This window comes from Lynx rufus, unplaced genomic scaffold (genome assembly GCF_022079265.1).
Source record: "Lynx rufus isolate CCGP_SWC_20201006 ecotype Redwood Valley unplaced genomic scaffold, mLynRuf1.p SCAF_4, whole genome shotgun sequence".
Classification (NCBI taxonomy): Eukaryota; Metazoa; Chordata; class Mammalia; order Carnivora; family Felidae; genus Lynx; species Lynx rufus.
Genome location: NW_025814856.1, coordinates 15,400,358 through 15,426,290, shown reverse-complemented (window position 1 = coordinate 15,426,290; position 25,933 = coordinate 15,400,358). Strand labels below are relative to the sequence as shown.

At 42.5% G+C, this 25,933-nt stretch overlaps 1 long non-coding RNA gene across 1 annotated transcript; it reads left to right on the top strand.

Moving 5' to 3' along the window:
* Positions 1-1,505: 1,505 nt before the first annotated feature.
* Positions 1,506-6,050, top strand: LOC124524062 (uncharacterized). The gene is made up of 5 exons (XR_006965156.1): positions 1,506-1,826; positions 2,978-3,317; positions 3,408-3,849; positions 4,680-5,561; positions 5,844-6,050. It is a non-coding gene; the product is annotated as an uncharacterized LOC124524062 (long non-coding RNA).
* Positions 6,051-25,933: the final 19,883 nt, after the last annotated feature.

The window sequence follows — 25,933 nt, the reverse complement described above, 5'->3', positions numbered from 1 at the left end:
AAGGGAAGTTAAATATTTCGCTACAAAGAAATCAACCAAATACAAAATAAGACAGTAGGGTAGGAAAAAAGGGACCAAAAAAACTGTAAGTGTGCACATAGGAAAAAATGCCAAATGACAGAACTAAGTCCTTCCTTATCAGTAATTACTTTAAATGCAAATGGATTAAATTCTCCAATCAAAAGATAGAGAGATGGTAGAATGAATAACAAAACAAAACAAAACCCGACCTAACTATATGTTGTCAACATGAGACTCGTTTTTGGTCTAAACACACAAATATATTGAAAGTGAAAGGATGGAGAAAAATATTAACTGAAAGATATTAAACAAAAGAGAGCAGGGATGACTATACCAATGTCAGACAAAATAGCCTTTATTTATTATAATAATAATTATTATTATCATTATTATTATTATTTTAAGCAGGCTTCACACTCAGCACAGAGCCCAACGCGGGACTCAAACTCACGACCCTGAGATCAAGACCTGAGCTGAGATCAAGAGTCAGACCCTTAACCGAGCCAACCAGGAGGCCCTGACAAAAGAGACTTTACATCAAAAAAAGCTTACAGAAGATAAAGACAGATGTTGTATATTACAGGGTTCAATACAGTCAGAAGACATAACAATTATGAGTATCTATACCTAATGACAGGTCATCAAAATATATGAAGCAAAAACTGACAGGACTGAAGGGAGAAAAAGACAGTTGCACAATAATAGTTGGAGATTTCAATACCCTGTTCTTGATAATGAATAGAACAGCCAGGTGGAAGATAAGTAAGAAAGCACAGGACTTGAACACACAATAAGCCAACTGGATCTAACAGACTTACATGGAGTACTCTATCCAAGAATAATAGCATTATGTGTTCTTCTCAAAGGCACTTGGGACATTTTTTTCAGGAGAAGCTGTATTGAAACTAGACAGAGAACTTCTAAAACTCAACAACTAAACAGCAACTCAATTCAAAACTGGGCAAAGGACTCGAATAGACATTTCTTCAAAGAAGATATACCAATGGCCAAGAAGCACGTGCTATGCTCAATACCACTGATCATCAGGGAAATGGAAATCAAAGCTACAATGAGACACCACTTCACAGCCATCAAGATGGCCACTATCCAAACAACAGAAAATAACAAGTGTTGGGGAGGGTGTGGACAGACAGAAACCTTTGCTTACTCTTATGGGGATGTAAAAACGGTACCGCTGCTGTAGGAAACGGTGTGGTGGTTCCCCCAAAATGTAAAAGTAGAATTACTATGTGATCTGACAATTCCACTTCTTTTAATTTTTTTTTTTTCAACGTTTATTTATTTTTGGGACAGAGAGAGACAGAGCATGAACGGGGGAGGGGCAGAGAGAGAGGGAGACACAGAATCGGAAGCAAGCTCCAGGCTCTGAGCCATCAGCCCAGAGCCCGACGCGGGGCTCGAACTCACGGACCGCGAGATCGTGACCTGGCTGAAGTCGGACGCTTAACCGACTGCGCCACCCAGGCGCCCCTCCACTTCTGATTATGTACTCAAAAGAACTGAAAGCAGGGTCTTGAAGAGATATTTATATGCCCATGTTGATAGCCATATTATTCACAAGAGCTTCAACGTGGATGAATGGACGGGCAAAATGCGGCACACGCATACTATGGCATATTATTCGGTCTTCAAAAAGAAGAAAATCCTGACATAGCCTACACCACGGAAGAACCTTGAAGACATTATGCTGGGTGAAATAAGCCAGTCACAAAAAAGACCAGATGAGTCCACTTACATGAGACATGAGATACTTAGCCAAAACCGTCGAGACAGAGAGTAGGACGGTGGGTGCCAGGGGCTTGGGTGAGGGATGAATGGGGAGCTCATGTTTCATGGGTACAGAGCTTTGGTTTTACGAAATGAGACGAGTTCTGGGGATGGATGATGGTGACGGCTGCACAACGTCACAAGCGTGTTTAACGCCACTGAACTATACACTCAAAAGTGGTTAAAATCGTAAGAGTTTATGTGACGCAAACATAAGGTGTTATGTTTGTTTTGTCACAATAAAAAAAGAAAAGACAAAGAGACATCGTAAGAGTTTATGTGATGCAAACATAAGGTGTTACGTTTGTTTTGTCACAATAAAAAAAGAAAAGACAAAGACATCGTAAGAGTTTATGTGACGCAAACATAATGTGTTACGTTTGTTTTGTCACAATAAAAAAAGAAAAGAGAAAGACAGGGCGAATTCTGCAATTTAGGCAATTGTGCTTAGGAATATTCCTCAGGTGCCAGAGGGAACATTGGGTCACCTGAGTTGGCTCCACACACTTTCTGGGATTCAGGAGATCTGAGTGCCTATGCTGGTGCCTTGGCGAATCTCTAAGCTTTGACTTCTCCAACTATAAACTGGGAATAACGAGGCCTCCGGGGTCGGTGGGGCTTCAATGGATACAAAGCAACTAGTATAGTGTCTGGTATGAAGTAGGCACTCGACAGAATAGTGGCTAACGACAACAGTAAAACACTCCGTGAAATCTGGGGGGGGCCCTTCTGGATTTCCATTTGTTGTAACCATGTATCCTGCATATGACCTGGTTTTTGTGCGAAGAAAGAAGGGCCTCAGGTCTCTCCTTAGAAGACAGCTCCTGGCTTGGTCAGGAACATGAAAGGTTCTCCACTTGGTCCCTAATGTGGTCTCTGAGCGGGGGTCAGATGGGTCTTTCTGAGATTTCAATGGTAAAACAGATCGTACTCACCCAGCGATGCTGGGTCTGTGCCCACTTTATGGAATGCCCTCACTGGGGCCTCTTGCTGCTGGTTCCTTTGGGTCAGTCTGCAATGGGGAAGGTCAAGACCCCAGAATTTTGCCCTTGTTGATTTCTGTCTTCGCACTAGACATCACCGACTCCAGCCTTGCTTTATAAACAGAGAGAGGCAGAGAGGTAGGGGGGTGGCAGAGCCAGAATCTGAATCTTTGTCTTATGTGTAGCACAGAGAACGGAAGGCACACTCGGACGACAATTTGAAGACACAGCGTAAGGCTGAGCGAACGTATGGAAGGGTGGGCAGTGTGAAGAGAACCAATAGGTGGCGAGAAGTCCAAAGACTAGTGGGAACTCTTACCCTATGCTTGAAGGGCCAAACGAATAAATATCGCCCAATCCCCGTTGCGAGCTGAAGGTAGAAGGACCCAGCTGCTGCTAGAACTTCCACAGGGCAGGAGGAGAGCAGGAACAGAAGTCCTCTGACCTCCTGCCAGTGCCTGAACCCAACAAGAAGAGGGAGAAGCTGGAGTCCAGCTGACGTAGCCAACAGGTGTCAGCTTCCTGGTAAATCAGAGTGGATCTGGGGGAGCATGGTTAATAATCACTCAGCTATTAAGTCAATTAAGTCAAACTTCTTTTTTTTTTTGTCACTAGGTTCTCACTTGATCAAGAAGACGGGAAAGTTTATCAACCAGCCTCAGGTTACTTTGATGACTCCCCTTCTAACTAACTCCCTTACTTATTTGTGATGGGATTTGTTCGGTTGCCACCCTTAGGAGATAAATTCTTGCCCTTTTTTCAACACAGATGTTTTGGTTGATTGTGGTTTCTATGGTTTGCATGCTTCCTGTGACCTACTAAAATAGATCAGCGAGTTCTAGGATTTTACATGTTCAGTATGGGTTAAAAACAGTGATCTCGACGAATGTGATACCCATGGAAAAAGCACCGTTATACATTCCTACATGCTCTGCTCATATTTCTAGGGTAAAAATAACACAAATTATTTCCACTGTTTTTGACTCAAGTCACAAAGTAACATGACAGCAAGAAAGCCTGGAAACTGCAAATGGCTTTTGGAAAGCCAAAGTGTCAGGTAAGAGAAGTCAGACATGAATGCTTCCCTTCTCCTCTTCCAAGTTCACCACCATTTCCAAGTGAACCAAGAATAGACAAGGGTATGTGATGAAAAGAAAGAAAGAGAGAAAGAAGGAGAGAAAGAAAGAGAGAAAGAGAAAGAAAGAAAAAAGAAAGAGAGAAAGAAAGGAAGAAAGAGAAAAGAAAGAAAGAAAGGAAGGAAGGAAGAAAGAAAAAGAAAAAGAAAGAAAGAAATCATAAAAAAGTGTAAAGGGAGCAGATTGGATGTTTTCCATACCTTAAGGCCAAATAAACTTTGGAAAATAGAAGTGAAGTCAAAATCTTTAGTGCATCCAGCTGCTTTGAAAAGCCCTCTCAAGTGACTTAAGAGGATGTCATTTGAACCTGAGGTAGGGAGGAAGGGAGATAATCTTGTATTCTACAGCCCAGTGTTTTAAACTACTCTGTGACTAGACTCAGATCTTGGTCTCGGAGGTGGCCTGCTCTGGGGAGAAAGCTATGGCTGGGGATGGGTCAGGACACAGTACTTGGAAGGCATTTTTAGAGACCCCCAGGACATTGCAACAGTGTGGGACGGGGGCTGGTTCTGGGGAATCAGAAGCTAGAATTCACTGTCGCCGCCATCACCTGCCCTCCCCCCAAGGCGTGGTGAGTAAGAGGAGGATGGGTGAATACCTACAGGATGAGGTTTCATACATGGTAGTAGAAGCCATAACTACTCCTCTCCCACCTCTGACAGCTACCACTTGAGTGTGGTTTCTGAGGTGTCCCAGGGAGGGGCATAATGTTGTAGCCATCTGAAAACAACTCAAATAATGCTCTTTGCAGGTGCTGGTGGCATGAGAAGAAACCCGCAAATCTGGATGTGGCAGAGATTCTGATTGGAGGACGTGACTGAGGCCTCCCTCTGGATGGGCGGTGGGTGATGGAAGATAGAAAGACCCTTCCCAAGTATGGCTAGTTGAAGATGTGCCCAACCGCTGCTGGCTTTATAAGAACCATAAATAATACTTGGTGGTGAGGAAAGAGCAAGTGTGGAGAGGACAACTCATTTGTAATGCAGTGCAGGTATACATCCATATAAAGATATAGTATGTGTTATGTATATAATATATTATATATCTATTTAAAGTAATGCATGCTAAAAGCAAATGTTAGTTCTTTGAAAAGATAACAAAGTTGACAAAACCCTAGCTGTACTAAGAAAAAAAGAAAACACATAAATAACTAAAATCAGATGAAAGTGGGGATATTACTTGTGAATTTATAGAAATAAAAAAGATTGTAAGAGAATATCATATACGATGTTCCACCAACAAATTAAGTAACACGGACAAATGAAATGAAACGGAAAAATCCCTAGAAAAACACAAACTGCCAAAAACTGCCTCAAGAAGAAATAGAAAATCTGAAAAGATCTGTATAAAATAAAGAGATTAAACCAGAAATCAAAAATCTCCCAACAGATAAATGCCCAGGACTGAGTGGCTTCATTGGTGAGTTCTACCAAACCTTTAAAGAAAAACTAACATCAGTCTTTCTCCAACTGTTCCTAAAAATAGAAAAAGGGGGATATTTCCTAACTCATTCTATGAAATCGGAATTGACGTGCTAGCAAAACCAGACAAAGACACCACAAGAAAACTGCAGACCAATATCCTTTTTGGATGTAGACGTGAATATATTTTTTCTTCACTCTGTTAATATCAGGTATGATATTGGTTGATTTTCCTATGTTGAATCACCCTTGCTTTCTTTGGATAAATTCCATATGGTCATGGAGTATAATTCTTTTAATGTGCCATTAGATTCAGCTCGCCAGTATTTTGCTGAGAGTTTTGCCTCTTTGCAAAAAACAACCTTGGAGGATTCCAGCTTCCCGATTTCAAAATGTACTACAACGCTACATTAACTGGCATAGGGATAGACCTATAGATCAGTGGAATGTAATTGAGAGCCCAGAAATAAACTCCTACGTCTATTGATTTTCAGCAAGGTTGCCAAGACCACCAACTGGAGAAAGAACATTCTCTTCAACAAATGGTGCTGAGACAACTGAATATCCACATGCGAGAGAATGGAGTTGGATCCCTTCCTCACATCATATATAAAAATGAACTCAAAGTGGATCAATGATGTAAATATAAGAGCCAAAACAATATAATTCTTAGAAGAAAATATAGAGGTGAATCTTTATGACCTCTGATTTTGAACGAATTCTTAGATACGACACCAAGAACATGAGTGGCAGCAACAAAATAGGTAAATTGGACTTCAACAATGATGAAGCACGCAGCCTTCTTGAGATTCTCTCTCTCTCTCTCTCTCTCTCTCTCCCTCTGTCCCTCTCCCCTGCTTGCTGACGACACACACTCTCTCTCTAAAAAAAAAAAAAGTAGTATTTTAACTGACCTCAAAAATATGGAGGGTGAATAACAGTTGACCAAAGAGATTTCATCATAATGGTGATATTGATGATGATGATGGCAATGGAAGACATTATTAAATGCTTATAGGCACTGTTCTAGTGCTCTCTGTCTAGTGGCCGCATTTAATCCTTATGACAACCCTCTGAGCTCAATGCCATTATTATACTCAATGTTCAGGAGAAAAACTGAGGCAATGAATTTAAGAATCTCTCCTTAAGTCAACTCAGCACTGGGATTCAAGTCCAAGCAGTGTGCCTCAACACCCCTGATCTTTTTTTTTTAAGTTTATTTATTTATTAATAAATATTTATTTATTTACTTATTCATTTATTTATTTATTTATTATTTTAAGTTTATTTATTTTAAGTTTATTTATTTTTTTTAAGTTTATTTATTTATTGGGGCATCTGGGTGGCTCAGTCAATTAAGCACCCGACTTCAGCTCAGGTCATGATCTCACGATTCATGGGTTCGAGCCCTGAATCGGGGTCTGTGCTGACAGCTTCTTCAGATTCTGTCTCCCTCTCTCTCTGCTCCTCCCCCACTCTCTCTCTGTCTCTCTCTCTCAAAAATAAACAAAAGTTTATTTATTTACTTTTTGAGAGAGAGAGAGAGAGCAGGGGAGGGACAGAGAGAGAGGGAGACAGAGAATCCCAAGCAGGCTCTGCACTGTCATTGCAGAGCCTGATGGGGGGCTTGAACTCACGAATGGTGAGATCATGAACTGAGCCGAAATCAAGAGTTGGACGCTTAACTGACTGAGCCACCCAGGTGCCCCTTAATACCCCTGCTGTTAACCACTGTGTGAAGACTCCAGGTAGAGGGACCTATACAAGTGAAGGCCAGGAAGCAGAAAAGATTACATGTTGCATTTTTGTTTTCAAAATGGAAAATTTAAATATACAGAAAAATGTTTTAGTTAAAAAAATTACATGTTGCATTTTTGTTTTCAAAATGGAAAATTTAAATATACAGAAAAATGTTTTAGCTTATTTATTTATCTTTGAGAGAGACAGAGAGGGCAAGTAGGGGAAAGACACACAGAGAGAGAGAGAGAGAGAGAGAGAGAATCCCAAGAGGCTCCGCACCGTCATCGCGGTGCCTGATATGGGGTTTGAACTCTCGAACCGTGAGATCATGACCTGGGCCGAAATCAAGAATCAGATACTGAACCGACTGAGCCACCCAGGTGCCCCAAAATATACAGAAGTATTTTTTAAGATGACAGAGTGGCTGTGAACCTACTGCCCCACATTTAACAAATCTTATTTTGCTCTATTCTATTTTGAAAAGGTAAAAATTTAGAGCTACAATTGCAATTACCTTGTATGCCTGCCCCTAGTCCTCATTTGTCTTTCTCTCCCTTTCTCCTCTCGGTTAACAACACTGTTCTGAGTTGTGTGCATATCGGTCTCATGCATGATTTACTTCTTTTTACTATGGATACAAGTGTTGTTTTAAAGCTTAAGAAATACTGCTTGCATCATCTGCACCCTTATGATTTTTAAGATTTCTCTTACTAGTATAATTGCCTTTTGGGGGAAAATTAGTAAAAGTAGGAGCATTAGATCAAAGAATATGTCCCTGTAAATGTTTATGCATGAAAAAGAAGCCTAGTAATCAGACTGTGTTTGGAATGGTCCCAGCGCGGGGAAAGGTTATACAGGTGCACAACATAGTTACTGGACAGCTTATATGTCCTGCTGGGCTCACCACAAGTGCAGCTGCCATCTGTCACCGTACAACGCTGTGACAACATCATTGCCTACATTCCCTATGCTGTGCCTTTTCTTCCCTCGACTTACTCATGCCATGACCGGAAGCCTGCATCTCCCACGGCCCTGCCCCCATCTTGCCCATCCCCCACCCATCCCCGCTGGCAATTATCAGTTTGTTCTCTGTATTTATAGGTCTCTTTCTGCTTTTTGTTTGCTTATTCATTTGTGTTTTTTTTTTCTTTAGCTTCCACATATAAGCGAAACCATATGGTATTTATCTTTCTCATCAGACTTGAATATATTTGCCTGTCTGATGGGTAGCAGCATTTGACTGTGGTTTTAATTTTTTTTTTTAAGTTTTATTTTTCAAATTTGTGAGGGAGACAGAGACGGAGCCCGAGCAGGGGAGGGGCAGAGAGATGGAGACAGAATCAGAAGCGGGCTCCAGGCTCCGAGCTGTCAGTACAGAGCCCGACGGGGGCTCGAACTCAGGAGCAGTGAGATCATGACCTGAGCTGAAGTCGGATGCCCAACCGACTGAGCCACCCAGGGGGCCCCTTGACTGTGGTTTTAATTTGCATTGCCTGATTACTAATGAAGTTTGTTGGAGCTGTTTATAAATTCTGGACACTGATCTTTGTTTAAGAAATACTGTTGGCAAATATATTCTCACTGTGATTTATTTTAACTTTATTCCTGGATTTCTTTTGATGGACACAATTTTTTTTTTTTTTTGAGAGAGAGAGAGCGCGAATGCAAATGGGGGAGACAGTCAGAGGGAGAGAGAGAGAGGGAGAGAGAGAGAGACAGAGAGAATCTTTTTTTTTTAATTTTTTTTTCAACGTTTATTTATTTTTGGGACAGAGAGAGACAGAGCATGAACGGGGGAGGGGCAGAGAGAGAGGGAGACACAGAATCGGAAACAGGCTCCAGGCTCTGAGCCATCAGCCCAGAGCCCGACGCGGGGCTCGAACTCACGGACCGCGAGATCGTGACCTGGCTGAAGTCGGACGCTTAACCGACTGCGCCACCCAGGCGCCCCTCGAGAATCTTAATCTTAAGTACAACCCTGGGATCATGACCTGAGCCGAAATCAAGAGTCAAGACGCTTAACCAACGAGCCACCCAGGCGCCCCAGAAATTTTTCTTTTAATTCAACTTAGTAAAATATTTCTTGACGACTAGTGTTTTCTATATCTTATTTAAAGAATCCCTCTCTATCTTACAGTCATGAAGATTGTGTTCTAAATGCATTAAATGTTTGCTTGTCGTACTTAGGCACCTGATTCATCTAGAATTTATTTTTGTGCATAGAGTGAGGTAAGGGTCTATTTTTTTCTAAATGCTAACTAATTGTGTCATTATTGAGTAGTTTATCCTTTCCCTGATTTTTAACAGTTTTATTGAGATATTACGCACAAACCACAAAACTCACCAATCGAAAATGTAAAATTCACTTTTTTTTTTTTTTAGTATACTCACAGAGTTGTCCAGCTATCACCACAAGCTAATTTTAATTTTTTTTAACGTTTATTTATTTTTGAGACAGAGAGAGACAGAGCGTGAACAGGGGAGGGGCAGAGAGAGAGGGAGATACAGAATCTGAAACAGGTCCAGGCTCTGAGCTGTCAGCACAGAGCCTGACGCGGGGCTCGAACCCACAGACCGTGAGATCATTACCTGAGCCGAAGTCAGACGCTTAACCGACCGAGCCACCCAGGCGCCCCAAGCTAATTTTAAAATATTTTCATCATCCCAAAAAGAAACCCTGGAGTCATTATCAATCACTCTCCATTATCTCTCCCACTCCCTGTCTCTCCACCCCGCCAGCACCAGGAAAACCCTCATCTACCTTCTGTCTGTGTTGATTTGTCTATTCTGGACACTTCACAGAACTGCAGTCATCCAATATATGGTCTTCCATGAGTGAGTGGCCTTCTTTCATTGGCACGATTTTTCCACACTTCATCCATGTTGTAGCGTGTATGAGTACTTTACTCCTTTTATGGCCAAATCATATTTTATAGACATACCACATTTTATTGACCCACTCATTAGTTGATGGATATTTGGTTTGTTTCCATTTTGGGGCTATTATATTTATTCATTGCTACTATAATATTGCTAATGTTATAATTAATATAATGTCATATATTATATTATTTGAACTACACTATATTTTATAATATCAGAGTATAATTAATATAACATTGAAGATTGTATTGTTTATATTATACTCGCATAATGTTCTATTTGATGCGCTAACATATTATTAATATATAATTATAATAATATGCAATATATCTTAATATATGAATTTATATTATATATATAATATTGTCCAATATAATATATTACATTGATATAATATACTATTGCTAATATACACTTTTGTATACTAGTTTTTTTTTTATGTAGAATATTGCCAAGGTGATCTGGCAGAAAAGCTTTTTTTTTAATTTTTACTTTTAATTTAATTTTTTTTTTTTTTAATTTTTTTTTTTTCAACGTTTATTTATTTTTGGGACAGAGAGAGACAGAGCATGAACGGGGGAGGCGCAGAGAGAGAGGGAGACACAGAATCGGAAGCAGGCTCCAGGCTCTGAGCCATCAGCCCAGAGCCCGACGCGGGGCTCAAACTCACGGACCGCGAGATCGTGACCTGGCTGAAGTCGGACGCTTAACCGACTGCGCCACCCAGGCGCCCCTAATTTTATTTTTTAAATTTACATCCAAATTAGTTAGCATCTAGTGCAACAAAGATTTCAGTAGATTCCTTAATGCCCCTGACCCATTTAGCCCATCCCCCCCCCCACAACCCCTCCTGTCACCCTCAGTTGGTTCTCCATATTTATGAGTCTCTCCTGTTTTGTCCCCCCCCTGTTTTTATATTATTTTTGTGTCCCTTCCCTTATGTTCATCTGTTCTGTGTCTTAAAGTCCTCATGTGAGTGAAGTCATATGATTTTTGTCTTTCTCTGACTGCCTAATTTCACTTAGCACAATACCCTCCAGTTCCATCCACGTAGTCGCAGATGGCAAGATTTCATTCTTTTTGATTGCCGAGTAATACTCCATTGTATAGATATACCACGTCTTCTTTATCCATTCATCCATCGATGGACATTTGGGTTCTTTCCATACTTTGGCTATTGTTGATAGTGCTGCTATAAACGTTGGGGTGCATGTGTCCCTTCGAAACAGCACACCTGTATCCCGTGGATAAATGCCTAGTCGTGCCATTGCTGGGTCGTAGGGTAGTTCTATTTTTAGTTTTTTGAGGAACCGCCATATTGTTTTCCAGAGTGGCTGCACCAGCTTCCATCCCCATGTATACTAGTTTTTATGTGGATATAGGTCTTCATTTCTCTTGGATGTATAGCTAGAAGTGAATCGCTAGCTCCAACAGTACCCAAGGCTTCACTTATTGAGGAACTACCACACCACCGTTTGTCAAAGCACCTGCTATACAATTTATATTCCTATCAGCAATGTATGAGGGTTGTAATTTCTCCGCATCCTTGCCAACAGTAGTTGTTATCTGTGTTTTTAATTATAAACATCTGGGTAAATGTGAGTTGGGATCTCATTGTGGTTTCGACTTGCATTTCCCTAAGAGATAATGATGTTGAACATCTTTTCATGTGTTTATCGGCCATTTTTGCATACTCTTTGGAGCCTGTTCCATACGTGCCTGTTCACATCCTTTTTTAAGTTGGGCTACTTATCTTTTTGGTATTTGGTTGTAGGCATTCTTTAGGTATTCTGGGTACATGTCTCTTACTAGGTATATTATATCCAAATATTTTCTCCCATTCTGTGGGTTTCTTGAAAGCAAGCCTTTCTGCTTTCTTGATGGTGTCCTTGGTAGCACAGAAATCTTTTTGATTTTGACAAAGTTCAATTCATCCATTCTCTTTTTATTCTTGGTGCTTTTGGTGTCATATCTAAGAAAACATTGCCTAACCCAAAGTTTACAATAAGTATTGAAATCAGTAAGCGTGAGTCTTCAACTTTGGTTATTCTTCTTTTCGAGATTGTTCTGACGGTCCTGGGTCCTTGCGTTTCCATATCAACTTTGTGATCAGTGTGTCAATTTCTGCAAGAATGTCAGCAGGAATTTAATGGAGGTTGAGCTGAATCTGTAGTTCAGTTTGGGAAATCCTGCCATCTTAACAATACTGAGGGTTATTATCACTTCTCCCTTTTCTACCCCACCATTCTGACACGAAGTTTCTGTCCCCGGGATCACTGGATGGTCTCAAATGTGCCCAGCCACAGTGTCCACATTCAAACAACAGGAAAGAGCAAGTGAGGAAGAAAAAAAAAAATAAGGCAACCTCTGCCTTCATTTTAAGGAGAATCTGCAGAAGTTCTACATAACTCTTCTGTTCGCTTCTCATTGTCCAGACTTGGTAATACCTAGTAGCAAGGGAAGCCGGGAAAAAGTCCTCTTTTGCCTGGATATCGTTGCCTGGCCCAGGATTTTGTTCCTAAACAAGATGGGGCTCCTAAGGAAGGAGAGTCTCTAGAAGGTGCACAGTAGTCTCTGTTAGAGTCAGACATTTGTGAATTTCTATCCCTCCATCCCAACCTTCTATCAGGAAGGAGTGCTAGAACCTCACTCGCCTCTGACTGTAAGCTATAAGCCTTAGCTCGGATATTCACTTGTAATCTCATTTTGAGTAAAAGAATATTTGGTCTTCTCCTTTTATGCTTGTCTTTCCTTGTCCAGCTGCTTTGTGGTGTTCTCCGTCTAGTCCCTCAGGCCAGAACCAGGCTTTGTGTGGGGATGCTGAGCACTGGCCCTGAGAAGATATTGGGGGTATAGCAGCAGGTGGCCTGCTTCGGTGCCTGGATTCCAGGCGATATCTGGTCCTCCTGTGTCCTTAGGCCTATTGCTTGGTACAAGCTGCAGCCCGGGGAAAGTGTGGACAACAGCTGGCAGCCTTCTTTCAGGAGTTACCCACCTTGGATTTTCAGGCTCCCCATCTCAAGCACACACTTTTAGTACCCATTACCTCTCAGAAACCACACCCTGGCTGCCATCAGCTACTTCTGGATCTGGGCCCGGCAAGCTTATGGTTTAGCGCCACTCACCACACTGGTTTTGTGTTCCACTTCTGGCTCCCAGAGATGCTTGTTTTAGAACCTAGATTTGTCTTTTTTGGAGGTATATTATGGGTGTGTATATATATGTACATATATCTCTCTCTCTCCAAATACATGTATGTATATGTGTGTGTGCATTTAAACCACTGCCATATCATCATAGGAGAAAGGATACAGCCAAAGAGTGAAGTTTCTAAGCCACCTGGTCAGAAATCACCATTTTTCAAGGAACCAAAAGAAGGCCAGTGTGCCCAGAGCACAAAGTGTAATCTGAAGGTCTGTGGGGCTCGAAGGGGCTGCATTGTGTAATACCTTGTTAAGGAGTTTAAGAACAACACATCATTGTACAGGCTTTTGATCAGGAGCATGTAGAAGGCGAGCAAGAGACTACATTTCCCAGAATTCCCCTCCTTGTGTGGTTTTTATATGGCTTCCCTTTTCTTTGTGGTTAGAGGTGGCCAGTTTGTGATTTGGCAGGCGGCAAGGAGGAAAGGCCATTGTTTTCCAAAGTGGTGGCAGCCAGAGATAAGGGTTCTTCAGACTTCTCTCTCAGCTCTTGCTTCACCGTCAAGAGAGTCAGGAATTTTACTGTTCATAAAGTATTGCTGTAGGATCTTATTTATTACCTGGGGCCCAAGGGGATTTGGGACTAGCTGGGCGCTTTTCATTATATTTTACTATCTTTTCCTCTTTGACTCATGAAGTTGGCCAATATTTAGCTGCCTTTAAAGTCGGGTGGATGGGTATCGCGATAGGTACTAATTAGCCTGTAGAGTTTTTTGATGAATCGCCCTCTATGCTTGTTAATGACTTTGCAGCGACCTTCATGATTCTTTAGGGGAATTCATATCAGGGGAAATAAATGGCTCACTTGTAATATATGCAAATATGACCGGAAACAGAATGTATGCACTCATTCATCAAATGCTAGCTGAACACCTAAAGTATTTTGGTGCCGTGCTAATGAAATACAAAGACGTGTAAGACGTGATGAGGTTCTGTCTTTTAGGGAATGAAAATGTGGCAAGCTGGGGAGGTTTTACTCCAAGGCATCGTAAGATAATGGCCACAAATGAAGAACCCTGCATTTTGTAAAGCTCAGAGGAAGGAGAACCTCCTGATGGGGGTTTTCATGAAAGACTTCATGAAAAAAAGGCATTTGAAATGAGCTCCAGAGAATTTAAATCTGGGACGATGGGGAGGGAGGACATTTCGGGTAGGAGTAAATGGCATGAACAAAGTTGCAGGTAGAGAAAGAGTCATAGCATACAGCATGTGGTGTAGACACTGGGGATAAGGCTAAGATGTTAAATTGACTTGTGGATGTCACAGAAGACCTTGAATGAAAAGCTCAGGAGTTTTCGGCAATGAGGAGGAACAGATTTGTTATCCCAGGACTGCCTTCAATAAATTGGTGTTTTGATGAGGTGAACCTGATGGAGGTGGGCAGAATGGATTGAGGCCAAAGAAACCTACAGGCTTGAGGAGGTAGGAGGCCACTGTAAGAGTTACCTGGGGTGAGGTAACTGGAGAGAAGGCAATGGAAGGGGAAGGAGGGTGGGACGTGGATGAGAAGCTAAAGGGGAAATGGTTGGGCTTGTGTGTATGTTATTGGTTAAGAGAGGCGATGGAGATACTGGACGAAGAGCTTTAGTTCTTACTCATTTGTCACATCAGCCTGATTCATCTTCAAGTTGGAGTCTAGGGCGTCACTACTCAAAGTGTGGTCCGTGACCGGCAGCATCGGCATCACCAGGGAGCATGTGGGTCTAGTGCTGTCCCCTCGTGACCTGGATGACCCAGGATGCTCTAGGCAGCCTCCCCGGAGAAGCAGCCTTGGGAGGCAGACAGCCTACAATTCGGATCCCAGCTTTTCCAGGCCCACCTGGTGAGCCTGAGAAGGCAACTTGATTTCTCTGAGACGCAGCTTCCTACCTGACAGGGTCGTAGGTAAGTCCTCAGAAAACGGGAGCTCTTCATATTATTATTTCCTCTTCTGTACAAGGACACAATTGACCCTGCATCATAGGCTTCTAAGAATGCTCTGAGAGGTAACCCTCGCTGATACTCTTTGATCTAGAAGCGGTAAGTCTTTTCCGGGAGTGCCTGGGGGTAACTATGTAAGCCAGTTGTGGTTTTGACCTTGCCCTCTCTAGGGCTGCCATCCCAGCAATCAGTTCCCCTCCCTGGACTCCATCTTTGAGGTCATAAAGCCGGTATATCTGTACTTGACTTTCTACTCTCACAGATGTTTTAAGAGCGCCACCACCCTCCGCCGTCAAATAACAAAGAAGGCGGGTTAAAAGCTCATTTGTAAATTGTGAAATACACGCTAATTATTGCTTTTGCTTTTCTATTGAGTGAAAGGAATTGTTCATTCTTGCACCGGGGGTTCTCAAACCTTAGTGCATCAGAATTCACCAATGGGTTTGTTAACACCTGAACCCCAGAGTTTCAGGTTCCATGGGCCTGGGGTGGGGCTGAGAATGTGGATTTCTGACAAGTTCCCAGGTGCTGCTGACGGGGGGACCTCACTCCGAGAACCATGGTCTTCGAGGTAAACCTGGCACTGGGGAAAGCTTAGGGGACAGATGCCAACTCAAAGGAATGAGCACATCATGTTGATATGGCGGCCCGATGAAAAAAAAAACACAGGACAGGTGTCCGAAAGTGACTTTCCAGCCCGTCTCTGACCCTTATTAGCTCTTCGGCCCTTCTCTGAGGTGGGAGGGATGGACATTTTCAAGACAAGCCCTTTTAGCTCTAACAGCCCAGCTCTTCAGGTCAGGTTGCTTGAATTCTCAACTGGACTGGTGCAGAGCTGTTTTCTCAGAGCTGTTTCCCATTGACTATTTTTTCCCCTTTTTTTGGCGGAGTAGTCAGGGAAAAGGGGGAAGCTTCTGGAAATCTCCATTCCTCTTTTTATTTACCTTCCTCTTTTTGTTTCTGGCTCTTAAACCCTGCCTTCTCTGAAATGTTTCAGTTCCTTCTCTTATTTTTAGACCAACTTTCCTTCTTTCGACAGATGTAGCAAGGGTACATTTTGCATAGCTCTTGAGGGGCCAGGACCCTAGAGGGAGACTCATTCTGGAATAGACATGGGCTGGGTCCCCCAAGGCCTTCTTCTTTCTTCTAAGATTTCTGGTTTTAGACGCTGGGTTTTTGTTGGTGGTGTTATTGCTGTAGCTTAAAATCAAGTCTGGAGTCTCCTTGGGAAGTCATTCATTGGGGTGAAGGCAAAGCCACTTCATTCAGTGACACTCAGTCAACTTCGATTAAGACTTTTGGCCTCTCTTTAGTACCTTTTGCTCTATATTTCATTCTCTTGTGATGTATTTCACACCTAAGCGAAACTACATGCACCACACTCAATGCATTATACCCGCCAGATGCTTTCCTTCCCTCTCTTTCTTTTCTGATCTCTCTGTACCCCTGTTAATTAGGTTGATAAAATGGCCTCTTCCTTAGCAAAGTTCTGATGTTCTTTAACCCCGAGAATAGATTAAAAAGTCTTTCAGGCCATAACAAACTGAGAGCTTTTTCTCTAAGTTTACAAAAAGACAGGATGCCTGATTTCACCATTTTTCTTCAACATAATACTGAGGGTCTTGGCCAGATCAGTTAGGCAAGAAAAAGAAGTAAAAGGCATCAAAACCAACAAGAAAAAAGCAAAATTACCTGTCTCCAGATGATAGGATTGTATATATAGAAAACCCTAAAGAGTCCACAAAAATACCTGTTAGAACTAATAAACGAATCCAGCACAGTTGGAGGATACAAAGTCAATACCCAAAAAACCCAATGCATTTTTATATAACAACAATGAACAAACCGAGAAGGAAATTAAGAAAACAATTTAGCTTATAAAAGCATCAACAAGAATAAAATAGTTGTACACTGAAACTGCAAAACCCTGCTGAAAGAAACTCAAGAAGACAAAAATAAACATCCCATGATCCTAGATTAGAAGACTTAATATCGCTAAGATGTGAATACTAACTGAGACGATCTACAGATTTAGCGCAACCCCCATCAAAATCCCAACAGTATTTTTTTTTCAGAAATAGAAAAATCCACTCTAAATGTTATTTTCTTTTAATGTTTATTCATTTTTGAAAGATAGAGAGAGAAAGCACAAGCAAGGGTGGGGCAGAGAGAAAGGGGGACACAGAATCCAAAGCAGGCTCCAGGCTCTGAGCTGTCCGCATAGGGCCTGATGTGGGGCTCGAACCCATGAACCGTGAGATCACGACTGAGTCGAAGTCGGATGCTCAACTGACCGAACCACCCAGGCGCCCCAGAAAAATCCACCCTAAAATTCGCATGGAATTTTAAAGGACCCTAAATAGCCAAAACAACAAAATTGGAGTTCTTACATTTCCTGATTTCAAACTTATACAAACTTACAATAATCAAAACAGTGGTGGTGGCATAAAGACAGATATAAAGGTCAATGGAATAGAATATAATATGCAGGTATGGTCAAATAACTTTTGACAAGGGTACCAAGTCCATTCAGTATAGACAGGTCAGTATTTTCAACATGGTGTTGGGAAAACTGGATCTCCACATGCAAAAGAATAAATTGGGACCTTTATCTTACACCATATACAAAAATTAACTCAAAATGGATCAAAGACTTAAGTGTAAGAGCTAAAATCATAAAACTGTTAGAAGAAAACATGGGGAAAAAACTTCATGACATTGGACTTGGCAGTGACTTCTTGGATCTGACACAAAGCAAAAATTGATGAATTTGACTTCATCAAAATGAAAATCTTTGTTCCTCAAAGGACACCATGAACAGAATGAAAAGGCAACCCCCTAAGTGGGAGAAAATTTGTAAGTTGTATACCTGATAAGAGATTAATATCCAAAATATATGAAGAACTCCTATAATTCAACAACAAAAACCAAACAACCCAATTCAAAACAAGGCAAAGGACTTGAAAAGACATTTCTCCAGAAAAGAAAATGTCCAGTAAGTACCTGAAAAGATGTTCCACGTCACTAATAACTAGGGAAATGCAAATCAAAACCACAATGAGATACCACTCTATACCCATTAGGATGGTTTCATCAAAAAAAAAAACAAACAAACAAAAAAAAAAAACCAGAAAGGAGCACCTGGGTGGCTCCGTAGGTTAAGCGTCTGACTCTTGACTTCCGCTCAGGTCATGATCTCACAGTTCATGGGTTCAAGCCCTGCATTGAGCTCTGTGCTAACAGTGAAGAGCCTACTTAGGATTCTCTCTCTCCCTCTCTCTCTCTGCCCCTCCCTTGCTTGTGCTCTCTCTCTCACTCAAAATAAATAAATAAAACATTAAAAAAAAAACCCAGAAAATAGCTTGCGTTGATAAAGATGTAGAGAAATTGGAATCCTCGTGCATTGCTGCTGGGAATGTAAGATGCTCCAACCACTGCAGAAAACAATATGGTGGCTCCTTAAAAAGTTGAATATAGAATTACCATATGATCCAGCAATTCCACGTCTAGGTGTATACTCAAAAGAATTGAGAGTAGAACTCGCCCAAACAGATGTTTTACACCCATGTTCATAGCAGCGTCATTCACAGTAGCCAAGGGAGGAAGCAACCAAAGTGTTCATCAGTAGATGAATGGATAAGCAAAATGCGGTATATACATACAGTGGAATATCATTCGGTCTTAATAAGGAAGGAAATTCTGGGGCGCCCGCGTGGCTCAGTCGGGGAGGCATCTGACTCTTGGTTTTGGCTCAGGTCATGATCTCGAGGTTTTGTGAGTTCAAGCCTTGTGTCGGGCTCTGTGCTGGCAGTGTGGAGCCTGCTTGGGATTCTCTCTCTCCCTCTCTCTCTGCCCCTGCCCCGCTCACACTGTCTCTGTATCTCTCAAAGTAAATAAACGAACTTTTTTTTAAAAAAAAAAAAGGAAGGAAATTCTATAACATGGATGCTATGAGACGGATGAACCTTGAAGTCTTTATATTATGCAATAAGCCCGTTACAAAAGGACAGATACTATATGATTCTACTTCATATGAGTTACCCAGAGTAGTCAGATTCCTAGAGACAGGAAGTAGAAAGGTGGGTGCCAGGGGGGCAGGAGAAGCAGGGAATGGGGACTTGGTGCTTCGTGGGGACAGATTGGCAGTTTGGGAAGATGAGAAAGTTCTGGAGATGGATGGTGGGGATGGCTATACAGCAGCGTGAATGTACTTGTGCCCCTGAACTGTGCACTTAGAAATGGCTAACACGGTAAATTTTACAGTATGTCTATTTTACCACACACACACACATACACACACACACAAGTGTCTCTCAGACTGAATTTCACCACATTGTGGCCCAGGAGAGCTGGGAGTGACCTCTCCGGTTCCATGATGTAACCCGCCGGGTTACAGCGAAAGAGACCGAGGTCCTGAGAAATGGCACCGCTAGATCCAGGCTATGGAGCCACTGGTGACAGAGCCAGGTCGTGATGGCTTTCCTTCTGTTACACTGCACTGAACTCCCATGTGACTTCTCCAATCAGCCTCTTTGCACTTGACTCCCCTCTTACCTCACGTCCTCTGCAAAACCTCCAGGCGGCTCCTTTGATACCAGAGTTCAGATCCATATTCCCCAGATTAAAATCTTCTCATCCTCCCATGCCCTCCCATGCCCTCCCAGGCCCTCCCATCCCCTCCCATGCCCTCCCATGCCCTCCCATGCCCTATTATGTGTTTAAAATCAAATTCTCCAGTGTGGCGTAGCAGACCTTCTGAGATCAGCCCCTCTGCCTCCCCACCCTCTCTTCTTGCCGCTACACGACATGCGCCCCGGCCACACCAAGTCCATTCTAGGTCCCTGAAGCGATTATGCAGCCTCGCACTGTGTCTCCTGCCTGAGTGTTTTCCGCCCCTCATCTACCCACAAAACACCATTGCAGGTGTCCTCTCCTCCAGGAGGCTGCCCTGGTTCAGCCCCACCCAGGCTGATGTCAACACTGTGCTGAGTGACACGTCCCCCACCTTCCTGTATCTCTGCTGGGCCTCGAGGATCCAAAAGACAGGGGTCAAGTCTCTGATCTTGTGAACAAGGGACACAGATGGTTGGTGTGGGGTGGTATGTGCTATGAACTTGGAGGATAAGAAGCTGCGGGCAGAGGGTTGAGTGAGGATCCGGAACGTTGTTTCACATTTGTATTTCTGGAGCCTAGTGTACGTTTTTGCCTGGTACAGAATAGGCACTCAATGAATGAGTGAGTGAATGAACGAACCAAAGTCATGGTAGCAGGAAGGGAGCAGAGAGTTTTGTCCCGGGTGTCATCTCAACAGCAGACAGTGTGCTTTAGGGTCAGTATGACATTTTCTTCAGCATCTTTTAGAAGTTTGAGTTTTTTAAAACATCCAAGACTGTTCTCCTTACACTCTGGCTCAATGGTGCCCTGACGGAAAAGGAACATGCACATATGCGCGCGCGCGCGCACACACACACACACACACACACACACACACGCGCACACACGCGCACGCACACACACACAAAACGGTGATTGGAGCTGACCTCAGCAGATTTCTACCCCACCACCCCTGCTTCTCTGAGTCAACTACAGGGAGAGAGAGTCATGCCTTTTCCTGGACACACATACGTTTCGTGTAGGGCAGAGAGGATTGGAGTTTCGAGGTTAAGGGTGTTAAAAGGAGTGCTTCTCCATCTTGGATGTGCACATGAATCATCAGGAGATGTTGTCGGAATGCGGGTTCCGCTTCAGCGAGTCTGGGGGAGAGCCCGAGATTCACATTTGTAACAAGCTCTTGGCTGAAGCTGCTGGTCCCCAACCACTGCTTGAGTATCAAGGTCTATGATGGTACTTCATGGAAAAGGTCGAGAAGCATTGCGCAAAAGCATTGGTTCTCCACTGCGGGTAGGTACTAGAATCACCTGCGGAACTTGGTAAGACTACAATGGCCCAGGCCCTATCCTGCTTCAAAGAACCTGATAGACCTGAATTCTGATAGACACCAAAGTTTGAGAGCCACTGCACTAATAGATGACTTTAGATGCTCCAGGGGTTGAGCTCTGGCCCGTAAGAAAATAGCAAAACAACTATCTACTGGTTAGAAATAAGGTGGCTCATTACCCCCACCCCAGCTTTATTGAGGTATAATTGACAAAATTTAGGGAAGCTCATTATTGTTCATTGGTTCACTCATGCTTCCAGTCATTCAACAAACACGTACTGAGTACTTACCATGTATCAGGCATGATCTTGAATACAAGGAGCATGGGGGTACATAGATTCTGCTCTCAAGTTCATAGTTTAGTGGGGGAGACAGATGCTAAACAGGTCCTTGGAATATTGTTAACAATACCTGGAGCTCATACTGTGGAAGAAATGAGGTAAGACATGCATGTTTATAATTCACCAAACCTTCAGGGAACAGCTATTCTGAATCACGTGTTAAGTTGACAAAGCTGAGTAGGACAGACTCCTGCCCTCTAGAAACTCCCAGGCTATTGGCAAAAAAAAAAAGGAATATGAAAACGTTAGCCTGTGGGGTCCCCTGGAGTCCCCGCGGATAACTCAGAGAAGACAAGAACTCGTCTGGCCCATGGATTGCTGGAATCAATGCCTAGGGGGTCACTGTGGAAATAGGATAGGTTTTCATTCAAAGAAGCTAGCTCTCACAGATATTTCGAAATGCCTACTTAATAACAGTTTCTCCAGCTCCGTCCCAGTTATGGCCATCTATGACCATAATCCACATCCCACAGGGAACTGGAGGAGGGGAGGGTTTTGATGTTTAATCTTAGCAGGGTTTCACTTTCTTGTGACATTCCGTGGCCAACGATGCCACCAGCATTGTCCCCAAGTACTCCAGCTCCAATGCTTGATTATGGATTTCAAATCCTTACAGATCCTAAGTCCTAAGTTAAATTGACTCTACACACCAGAGCAGGGAGATGTGCATTTTGCTTTTCCTCTTTAGAAGGTTGCAACTCACTTCAAGCAGAAATGAATCACTTCCTGTGGCTCCCCTCTGCTTTGGGGTTAAGGACCTGAACTACATGGTCAAAGTCAAGGTTGTGAGCAGAGTTCTGGTGGTAGGACTCTGGTGCCTTCAGCTGCAGTCTCTCGTGTGACAGGCCCAGTTGTAAGCTCACACACCTGAAATAGCACGTGTTTCAATCTCAGTCTTTGATTGTTTCACCAAACATAACCGAATGGAAAGAGGAAGTCATCATCTCCAACCTCAGGGATGAGGAACCAGTGTATGTTACACATTCAATACAGATTGAATACCAAGCCCTGGAATAGTTGTCATTTTTAAAAGAGAATGAAATCATTTTTATATGTGAGGTACCAAAGACACCATTTTACACATTCTTTCTTTTCATACTATAATTTTCCCTTGGCCCTTTCTGTACAAAGCCCGCAAGAATGCCGTCCCTCTTCTCCCGTAAATTTTTTTTTCCTCTTCTTACTTTTTCTCTAACATAATTCATGAAATTATTCTACGTTGTATCTATGTAGCGATGGGTCAGCAAGTGCTGAGGACTGAGGGAGAAGCAGTGGGGAGAGACATATTGAAGTCCTGTGTCCTCAAGAAGGATGTCTTCCAATGAAAGAGGCAGGACTTAACATACCGGGAAGGGTATCCAACAATGTTGACTTGCTTGCATTTCGTAGAAGAGTAAAGTCCCAAACTATGCATGGTGCTAGATCGTTTTTTTTATTTACACTCATGAAAAAATATTAATGGGCCATTTTCTTTTGCTATCTCTGTATGGGTTTGGTCTCAGAGTAATGTTAGTCTCGTAGAATGAATTGGGAAGTACTGCTTCCTCTTCAGTTTTATGGAGGAGTTTATTAAGAATTGTTATTATTTTTTTCTTTAATTGTCTAGTAGATTTGAAGTCGTCTGGGTCCAGAGTTTTCTTTTCTTTTCTTTTCTTTTTTAATGTGTATTTATTTTTGAGAGAGAGAGAGAGAGAAAGCATGAGCAGGGAAGGGGCAGAGAGAGAGGGAGGCACAGAATCCAAAGCAGGCTCCGGGCTCTGAGCTCTCAGCACAGAGCCCGATGAGGGGCTTGAACCCATGAGCCGTGAGATCGTGACCTCATCTGAAGCTGGGTGCTTAACCGCCTGAGTCCCAGGTGCCCCTGGGTCTAGAGTTTTCTTTATTGGGTGGGGATTAACTACAGTTTCAATTCCTCTCATAGTTATGGGGATATTCAGTCTATCTGTTTCTTTTGGATGATCTCCAATTGTCTGTGTCTTTCAAGCAATTTTTTTCATTTAATTTGTTTAATTTACTGCCATAAAATTGTTCATAATATTCCCTTATTATCTGTGGGATCTGTAGTGATATTGCCTCTCTCATTCTAGATATTGGTAATTTGTGTCTTCTTTCTTTTTTTCTTAATCAGTCTGGCTAGTTTTATTAATCTTGTTGATCTTCTCAAAGAACTAGATTTTCATTGATGTTTTGGTTTTCTAGTACAATGATTTAGGTTCTTATCTTTATTTTCTTTCTTATGTTTACTTTGGGTTTAGCTTGTTCAACTTTTTCTAGCTTCTTAAGGTGTAGGCTGAGGTCATTGATTGTAGTCCTTTCTTCTTTTCTTTTCTATTCTTTTTCTAAAGTTTATTTTGAGAGAGAGAGAGAGAGAAAGAGAGAGAGAGAGAGAGAGGGAACAGACCTGCATGAGTGGGGGAGGGGCAGAGAGAGAGGGAAAGAGAGAATCCCAAGCAGGCTCTGTGCTGTCAGTGCAGAGCCCAACGTGGGGCTTGATCTCAAGGAACCATGAGATCGTGACCTGAGCTGAAATCAAGAGTTGGACACTGAACTGACTGAGCCATCCAGGTGCCCCTTTTTTCTTTTCTAATGTGAGAGTTTCATGCTATCAATTTCCCTCTAAGCACTACTTTAGCTGCATCCCACAGATAGAGTGCAATGTAGAATAAGACCAAAACTAAACAAAAGTGAAGAAACGTTATCTTTGAAAATCCTCGGGAAGACTAAAAGAAAAATTGTTTTTCCTGTACCCCGCTCACAACACTTCATATAAAGGAAAACCTTATTTCCTCTTCCCACAGAATACTTTTCACACCAAATGTGTGGGAGTTTTCCCCACACCAGCCAATTCTCCAGTACTCTCCAGACACCAGTCCGGTGTCCTACAATCCAATTCTGACACTATCTACCTGGAGTGAGCACAGACCCCACAGGTGAAGTGCTCAGTCTATTGGATTGCTCCCACTTCAAGCACCAACTGCAAATTGGGTTCAATAATTTGCTAGAACAGCTCACAAAACTTTGGAAAATGAATTAGTTACTAGATTACTGGTTCATTATAAAAGGATACAACTCAGGAACAGCCAGATGGAAGAGACGCATGGGGCAAGGTAGGGGGAAAGGGTGTGGAGATGCCACGCCCTCTTGGGGTGCGCCATCCTCCAGGCAACTCAATGTATTCACCAATGGAAGCTCTCCGAACCCCTTTGGTTAGGGTTTTTATGGAGTCTGTCTTACACAGGCATGATTCATTAGATTGTTGGCTCTTGGTGACTGAACTCAATCTCCAGCCCGTCTCCTTCCAAAAGTTGAAATGTGAAGAACAGAGAGGTACGGTACGTGGAAGGTTGGGCAAAAAGTTCCAACCTTCTGATCCAGGGAATCATGGTTGGTTCCCTGGCAACCATCACCCCACCCTCAGAGGCTTTCCAAAAGTCACCTCATCACCATAAACTCAGGTGTGGGCAAAAGGGGTTTGTCATGAATAACGAAAGACGCTCCTTTCAGCTTTATCCTGCCTGTGCTATTTCAGAACCTGCGAACAAAAACCCAGTGTTATAGCAAAAGGTACTTTCTTCAGTCTTATCACTTAGGAAATTACAAGGGTTTTAGGACCTGTGGCCAGAAGTCGGGAGGAAGCCCAAGTATCTATATTCTTATTATGTCACAGTATCGCAGAAGACAAACAGAACGATTTATTGGTAAATACAACGTCGTCATTCAGGACCTTCGAGGATGGTTGTGTGGCCGTGGTGCTACTGGATGGAGGCTGAGATACAGCCCGAACTCTGCTCATCGAACGCAATGCCAACCATGGCTCCTTAGAAGAAATACGTTTTTCTGACTGGCCGGAAGTTGCCCTAAGGATGCTCCATCAATGTTTTCCTTTTCCTTCGCTATCGGAACAGATTTTTTTTTTTTTAATTTTGCTTAAAACTTGCTTTCATTTTGCAAAATTTGCTTTCATTTTGCGAAGTAATCGGCTTGCTCTGAGTAGCCATGTGGGACAAAATTAAAGAGGCATCTTTATGCTGACGTGTTCTTTTTTTTTTTTTTTAATTTTTTTTTTTCAAAGTTTATTTATTTTTTTGGGACAGAGAGAGACGGAGCATGAACGGGGGAAGGGCAGAGAGAGAGGGAGACACAGAATCGGAAACAGGCTCCAGGCTCTGAGCCATCAGCACAGAGCCTGACGCGGGGCTCGAACTCGCGGACCGCGAGATCGTGACCTGGCTGAAGTCGGACGCTCAACCGACTGCGCCACCCAGGCGCCCCAATGCTGACGTGTTCTTATCCTATGAGGCTGGATAAGAGTCTTCGGTCTGTTAAATATAAATATTTCCTTCTGCTCTGTTGCCTTTTAAATTGGTTTATTGTGTTTCACTGTCTTCCTTTATTGCTATGATTTTACGTTTTACTTACGAGGGCTCTCCCTCCTCCAAAGGAATGAAAACATTCTTCTATGTTTTTCCTAGTGTTTGTAGAGTTTTATTTTATACATTTCGATATTTAAGCCATCTGGAATTTGTTTCTTCTATATGGTACGGATAGTTGAACTTTAT